The sequence below is a fragment of the Mandrillus leucophaeus genome, unplaced genomic scaffold, assembly GCF_000951045.1.
Source record: "Mandrillus leucophaeus isolate KB7577 unplaced genomic scaffold, Mleu.le_1.0 Scaffold397, whole genome shotgun sequence".
Taxonomy (NCBI): domain Eukaryota; kingdom Metazoa; phylum Chordata; class Mammalia; order Primates; family Cercopithecidae; genus Mandrillus; species Mandrillus leucophaeus.
Window position 1 is genome coordinate 3,426,939 of NW_012104220.1, and position 8,451 is coordinate 3,435,389.

An 8,451-nucleotide genomic window follows, 5' to 3' on the forward strand; every position below is an offset into this window, starting at 1 on the left:
TAGAAACTAGTAATACCCAGTTCCACTGACTTCAGGCCAGTGCTGTGACATCAACTGCATGCTATTGCTATTTCAGGCTTTGGATGTGAGAATATGCAGATCTTCTTTTAAAGTTCATTTATTTTTGAATAAGTAATACATACACATGGTGCAAAATTAGAAAAGTGCAAAAAGTCTTTTGTTAGAATCATTTTTCAACACCAAAGGAGCATTTAAATAGCCATTGTGTTTTTAGAGTGTGTTAAGACATAGGCAGCTAGCTCTTGACTCCTTCTGAGGCCGCTCCTGGTGGCATCTTGCACTCTCACTCCTGCAAACCTGTTCTGGGCCCTCCCAACACCCTGCAGCCCGCAAACCTCTGCTCTAAGGGCGGGAGAGAGACACTGACATTTGTGGTCCAAAGAAATCTTGGCGGGGTTGGTGGTTGCCATCCTTGCTCCCTGTCACCACAAATAATTGCAAGCTGGCTGAGGGCTACTCAAACGCATTAAGGTTTGTGGCTTGTTCTGACAGAAATTGAAAAAGGGCAACGTCAAGGCCAAGCCTGCAGCTTTTATCTCGGTTAGCTGGAGAGAGGAAGAGATAATGATTCACAACACTCCAGGTCTTCACATTTCTCCTGAAGAGCCACCATCTGTCTATAACATGAGGGAAGAAGTGCTGTCAGGTTAATTGCCTTGCGTCAGCCAAACCGTCTGCATTTATTTAAATCAAGTCAAGTCCATAAATAGTTTCGAGTGTCTGCTGTGGGCCAGCTCTGAGCTCAGCTCTCTGGGCTACTCAGGTAAGTGTGAGCCACCAGCTCTGGCACCCTAAGAGATAGGCTGGTGGTTTGGCAGTTCTGAACCAGGCATGTTCAGTAAGAATCCCAGTCCCATCATCAATCAGCTGAGAGATCTTGGGCAACTTAGTTGACCTCTCCAGAACCTGCATATACTCACCTTTAAAATGGTCCTGCCTACTGCAAAGGAGTAGGTGAAAATCGCAAAGGCAATGCTTTGCTTCTGTCATCTTTCCTAGGAACTTACAACCCTTCCAGGGAAAAAAGACAATTTCACTTTGTGAAAAGTTAAGAAAACATTTCTAAAAGATAATCAACAGTTCAAAACCAAAAAAAAAAAAAAAAAACAACAACAACAAGAAAAGAAAGGAGGTAAACACAAGGGGTGATAAACTGCCAGACATCAGTGTTTGCTCTAGAAGTTGTGCTGGGAAGAATAGCAGGAGGGAAGAACAAGGAGGTGTTCCTGGTTTGTAATTTTATTCCATTTTTGCCTAATACAAAATTGCAGTGCCTAGCACATGGTAGGCATGCAATAAATATTGTTGAATGAGTGTTCAAGTAAATAATAAATGAATGAATATTCTGTACAGGTTTTGTCACTGAACCTTAGGAAAGATACCCAGAGGAGAGTATGCAGAGATGATAAACAGATGGAATGGGAGACTTTTATTTTCAAAAAATGCTTTTCCTGAGAAATCTTCCTGGTCTGTAAAGGCAGGAGTTGAAAATGTATGTGACAGAAGCTTACAAAATTATGAAAGTCATGGATGAGACTATTATCATCTTTTTTTGATTTTTGATTAATTTATAAATCTTAAACAAATATTGTGTTGCTAGAAGTAGGTACAGGATAACCTTTGAATTATATGAAGTTTTAGGACATCTGAAAAAAAAAAAAAAAGAAATGAGGTCTTAGTTGTGATTAGTATGTAGAAAGAATTTTTATCCCTTCACACTGGAGGCTGAAAATACAAGTAAAGCCAAAAGGGATTTGATGAATTCATGAAGGCTGATCTCGGGGTAAGTTGCTTCAGATTCCTCAGGGATTTTGAAGCTTATGTTTTGAAGGACTCCCATGTTAGAGACAGACTGCTGGGCTGTGGTGACCCTGGACCTAGCCTAGGAGCACATTTCTGTGGTTTTGTGTCCCTTCAGGGAATATTTAATAAGCTCCCACTATGTGCCAGACAGTGTTCTAGGGGCCAAGAACATAGCAGTCAATAAGATGGTGTCCTAGACCTCCAGGACTGCCAACCTAGAGACAGAAGGAGATATGGGAAGGAATACATTTCAGTGTATTAAGTTCCATAATAAAAGTAGGATGGGGCCGGGCGCGGTGGCTGACACCTGTAATCCCAGCACTTTGGGAGGCCGAGGTGGGCGGATCATGAGGTCAGGAGATCGAGACCATCCTGGCTAACATAGTGAAACCCCATCTCTACTAAAAACAGAAAACATTAGCCGGGAGGAGTGGCGGGCACCTGTAGTCCCAGCTACTCAGGAGGCTGAGGCAGAAGAATGGCATGAACCCGGGAGGCGGAGCTTGCAGTGAGCCGAGGTCGCACCACTGCACTCCAGCCTGGGTGACAGAGCGAGATTCCATCTCAAAAAAAAAGAAAAAAAGAAAAAAAAATGTTGAATCTATAAAAATTGTCTTTCTAATTTTTAAATGCCTCTCCCCCACCTGCATTTTAGAATTCTCATGTATGCAGAAAAATGTTTGTGGATGGATGGATGGATGAATGAATGAATAAGTAAGTAAAATAATGAATTTTTGCTTCCAGAAATGGGCATAGTTTTCAAACAGAAATTTATTAATATTTGAAGGCTCACTACAGTCAAATTCACTAAGTAACCACTTTTAAGATTGCTTTGTGTGAAAGTCCTGAAGCCTACATGATTTAATAGGGGAAAAAACGGCATTTCAGTTTTTGGAACCATTGCTGTGGGTTTTTAAATCTGTATTTCCAGAAATCTTGAAGGGGGAAGCTCTATGCAATTGCAGCTACAGGCCAAAGGTCATTTTTACTAAATATTGATTTTAGCAGCAAGGAACTCTTACTTCAGTAAGACTTCTCACACTTGCCCTACCCTGAAATGAGCACATTTCACTCTGCATGTTGCTCAGGAAGGCTGCCTCTCTGAAGAGCCTCAACATAATTCCTAGAGCCTGGCATGCTTGATTACATCACCAGGAATTTGGTGATTGGAAGGCAGAGGTCCGGGAAAGAATCTGGGACCAGGAATCTGGACCTCATTAAATAATTGGTCCTTATGAGAAGCTTAGTCTTGGGTCCATATTCATGAACAAAGAGTTCTGTGGCTTCCTCAAGCTGCCTTTCTCCCCATCTATCTTTCACTACCTCCTGCCACTTATTCTCCCTCCAATAACAAACTGCACTAAGATAAGACCCTAGAGTGTACCGTCCAATACAGAAGCCCCTACCTGGGTCTGGTTATTTAAGTTTAAGTTAATTAAAATTAAATAAAATTGAACGTGCAATTTCTCAGTCATACTAGCCACATATCAAATGCACAAAAGCCACATATGTCTATTGGCAACCATAGTGGACAGTGCAGAGAACATTCTCATCACTACAGAAAGTTCTGCTGAACTGTATTGCCCTAGAGAAAAACAAAGACGAAAGCTGAGGATGAAGGTGGTAATTTTGAAGGAAATGCTGATAACATCTAGACCAGCCATATAGAGAGAAGGAACATTCTAGCAGGAAGTTGCCACAGGATGCAAAACCAGGCAACAAGTGAAGGATGTGAAGGGAGAGAGTACAGCTTTGGGACCAGAACCCAGGTTTAATCCTGATTCTAACCAAGTTGTGGCCATGAACATGTTATGTGAACTCTCAGAGCCTCAATCTTTTCATAAGGGTAATAATAGTTCCTATGCCATGGAGCTGATGTGAAAATTAATGAGACAGTTAGTGTAAGGTGCTTAGCATGCTGCCTGGCTTATGAAAAAAGGTCAAAAATAGTAAGACAGGGAGGGATAAGGAAAAAGAAAGGAGAGAACCTAGTGAGAAGACAGCTGACCTGGAAAGAAGAAATGTCCAGAGGATGTTTACATGGACCTAGACAGTGAGCACTTTTATGATGGTTGGAGAGTACAAATCGGAAGGACAGAGCAGCTGGACCTCCGGAAACCTGAGGAGCACGAGGGGAAGATCCTCTGGATTAGGGGAGCTGTGCCAGGTGGGGCACAATCCCATATGATCCAGTGTTCCTGCCCATGTGTGGCAGCAGGAATTGTGCCACTCATGGGAGCTTAGCTGTACTCAGGTTTATGCCAATGATTGCATTCTTGAGACCAAGGGAAGTATGGAACAGATGTGGCTTTCCTGGGACAGGGTGGGTGAACCAGGGTTGGGAACAGAGGGGCCAGACCATGATCAAGTTGATACAGGGAATTAAAGGGAAAAGTATGACATTTATTCAGTACCTGCTACATGTTCAGCACTTCACATATCCAGTTGCACTTCACCCCACAACAGTAGCCATCCCCAGTTTGTAGGAGAAGAAACTGGGGCTCAGCAGAGTGAAGGAACTTGCCCAAGATCACACAGTCAGTAAACGAAATTCAGGATCTCAGCCCTGGTCCTCAGGATTGCAAAGCCTATGCAAATCAACTGTGGAAGCCCCGAAGCTTTGAGGAAGGAATAGCAGTAGAGATGTGCAGGGAGGGTTTGAAAAGAGTCGGCATTGCATTTTTTTCATCATCTAGTAGAGTTCTATGCAATGTCCATGTTGTGCAGGTCACAAACATGAATAAGACAGGATTCTTGTCTGTAGGTGCTTCCTTAGCAGTGAGGCAGACAGGCTACGAACCAGATGAGGACAACTAAAGGCAAAATGTTCAAACTCATCCCTCTAAGAAATACTGTACTTATTGAGTCTCTACTATGTGCCAGGTACTGTGCTAGGCTCTGGGGATACTCTGGTGTGCTGTGTTTACAGAAATGGTTGCACTTTCCCCTTTTCCTATATCCACACCCCTTTGCACTATGTGACTTTGCAGCTCCTTCTATTAAAGTTGAGTCTATTTTCCGCCGATTGAATCCAGGCTAGTCTTGTGACTTGTCTTGGGCAACAGAATGTTGTAGAAGTCACATTGTACCTCTTCCAAATCTTGGCCTTAAGAGGCCCCATACCTATCCATTCTCATTCTTGAAACTCTCTAGTTGCCATGTGGACTCACCCCGGCTAGCTGGCTGAATAATGACAGACACATGGCCCTTTCATTTTCATTGTGCCAGCCCATGGTCAGTCACCTGACAGACATGAGTGAGGCCATTTGGACCCATACCATACGAGTATATCTTAAGGGAAAGGAAGCAATAATTAAGCCAGCCTCCCACGATGGCCCCAGAGATCACCATTCTGGTATTCATACCATGTGTAGTTTCCTCCCACACTGCATCAAGGGTGGTCTATGTAACAATGGCACATGGCAGAAGGGATGATGTGTTGCTTCTGATATTAGTTCACAAAAGCCTGCAGCTTCTATTTTGGGTGCCTTCCCTCTCTCTTTCTTATCATTCATTCTGGGAGAAGCCAGCTTCCACATCCTGAGAACACCCAGTCAGCCCATGGAGGGGTCATATGGTAAGGAACTGAGGTCTCCACCCATAGCCTGAGAGGCACTGAGGTCCACACTGAGTGAGCGTGGCAGGAGATCCTATAGCTCCAGATGACCAAAGCCCAGGCTGACAGCCTGAATGTAACCTCTTGAGAAACCTTGAACCAGAACCATCGAGCTAAGCTGCTCCCAGACTCCTGATCCAAAGAAAATGTGAGATAACAAATTTTTGTTTTAAGCTACTAGGTTTGGGGGTAATTTGTTATGCAAGAAAAGATAACTGGCAAAAAGAGTTAGCTAGATAAAGCAGGGGGAGGGGATGGAGTGTTCCAGACAGAGGGAATGGAGTGATCGAAGGTCCTTAGGTAGGAGGTAACACAGAACCAGAAGAAACTGAAAGAAGACCAATGCAGCAGGAGTTCAGAGAGCAAATGAGGCCGAAAGGTTGGTGGGGTAGAGACCTGCCGGGTGTGGCCTGGGGGTCTTCCTAAGAAGTTTGCATTAGGAGCAACAAGAAACCAAATTATTGAGGGACCAGCATTAGGGGCTCCAAGGAAACCCAGATATCCTGGCTAAGATAAAGTCTCTCCCTACCAATCCTCCAAATTAGTAACTTTGGGTTTTTAGTTTTCCCTACTCAAAGGTGCCCTTCAAGGTCTCCAAGGGAAGGGGCAAAGGGAGACGTAGCAAACATCCAGCATGGTATGGGTAAGGCTTCTCCAGCTCCAGCCATGCCAGGCAGCCAGGCCCAGCAGAGCTGTGCTTCCCTGGCTGGTCAGGACTGGTCCCTCCAGCAGGGGCAAAGCCAGAAACAAGGGGCGCAGGTCCAGGGAGGGAGCCCACCTCTTGATCAGCCTTTCTTGGTTCCCAGTTTCCCAGCTTCCCACCCCCTATCCACCAGAAGTGAGTTTATACTGTTTTACAAAAACTAGTACATTTGAACTCATATTTCATTCTCTCATGGGTTTCATCCAACTGGCCTAATCTTTTTTCTCTAGTGAAGAAGAATCTAACGATACAAAATGTTCCCCAAAACAGCTTTGCAAAAAAGCAAAATAAACACAGCATCAAACAGGCCCATTCATTTTGTGAATTGATTATAGAAAGATAATTTCTATTTTTTCTTTTAAAAATGTATATTTAAGATAGAGGTATGAAAAAATTACATGATGTTCCATCAGGGAGATACATTCCACCATGATTACGTTACAGGAGCAAAACCATAGTCCTAATATAGGAGGGTTGAGTTGATCAGATAAAGACTTGTTTTCCCAATCTACAATCCCATAGATCGTAAATAGAATTTTTTAAAACCACAACAGTTTTCCATTAAACCGCCTTCCTTTTTCTCTTCCCATCTCTGGTCTAGGAGATATTCCCCTCCCTCCTTTTTGCTGCTCCAAGGACAATCAAGGGGGACTGCCTGCTGAGCATTCACCACTGTCAATCCTAATCTAATGCCAGTAAGACATCCTTACACAGGGTCACTCACATTAAGAGAGAAGGCTCTGTGTTCTGGAGCCCCTGGCTAACACCTGTACAGATCAAGGGCCGCTTCACTGAAGGATAAGGGACCAGTTTGAAGACAGAGCGTGTTGTCAGAACATCAGTGCTTGCTCAAAACCACTTCCCAGTTGGGCGGATTCACAGGCCTCTCTTTCCCTTGAGTGTGCTTTGAACAGAGTGTGCTCTGCAGGCTGGCTTGGAGGGACAGGAAAAAGAAGAGATGCAGCTGTAAATCAGTGTCATCTCTCCAACTCGGGGTCAGAGGAGGAGAATGTGCCCACCTCCAGGAAGGCCTGGTGTTATCAGATGTGCCTGAGCAGTCATGAGCACGCTGCTCTGCTGCCCTGCAGCCTGTGGACTCCCCCTCGTTCCTCTCTTCTGCGGCATGGAAACAGATGTCCTTGGGAGGGGAAAAGCTCTGACTTCATCAGGGCTCCCAGGCTCTCCTTTCTCCAAACAGAACAAAGCCTGTTTAGATTATCGCAGCACTTCTCCTTGTGATTTTTTTTAAATTGGCCTCTTCAAATGTGCAATCAACTCTCCTGATATGAAAGTTGTGAGCCCTGTTTTTGCAAGCCCGAAGGTTAGAAGCTGATCCCCGTGAGCATCAACAGAAATCATCTGAATGCTCTAAGTACTGCCAGTGCTTGCTAAAAAATAAAACAGCCTGCCAGCCTCCTCCTGCCCGTGTCCTCGGCATAGCCCTGGTGGGGCAAAGGAGCCCCAAGGACCCCATTGTTCTTTGGAAAGAAAGAAGCAACTCCAGCCAATTCAGGTGTTTGGGAGATTATTGAGATGGTCTTTTTTTTGTAGATATGATGCGGTGGTGAATAGGGTAAATTATATAGGGGACTCTATGGTAGTGACATTTGAAAAGATTGAAGGGTGAACTGAAACGGGTTTCTGTGAGCCCAAAGTTTTATTCAGCCAGCACAATTCTAGAATTTGCTACTAATATTTTTATTTTCTCCCAAAGATCTCCTTTTCTGAGAGTAATGGGACACTGGAGAGATAACTTACGGACAAAAATATGGAGATGGAAAAGATTATGACAACTTGCAAAGGGTCCACACTGTTGGTTGGATTAGCTATGTGAGATGATGATGGTTAAAGAGAGAAGAACAGGCAAAACCAAATGAGGCCCCTTGGAAACAAAGTTAAAATGGTTTTTTAATTCATCCTACCTCCTGTGGGTTTAGCTTAACATTAGTCCCATCTGCCAGAGGCCGGAGGCAAGGTGCTTAGGGGTTTAATTGTTCTGTGAGACCCTGAAGCAAGGTGAGAAGTGGCCTGGTGTCAGAGTAGAGCAGTTGACCCATTACTGAAGGTCGTGGTTCAGAAGTTCTCAATTTATTCTTTTCTCTATTCAGGTTCTACATAAGTGAGCAGTAAAAAGATATGGTTATCTCCTTCCTTTATTGTAGCAGTCTGTGAAGTTCCATTTCCTTCTTGAAACCTCTGACGCAATGGCTAGAGGAACCCTCCCACACCCCTCCCCTTCTGTCTATGCTGGCAACTTTTTTTTTTTTTTTTTTTGAGACGGAGTCTCGCTCTGTCGCCCAGACTGGAG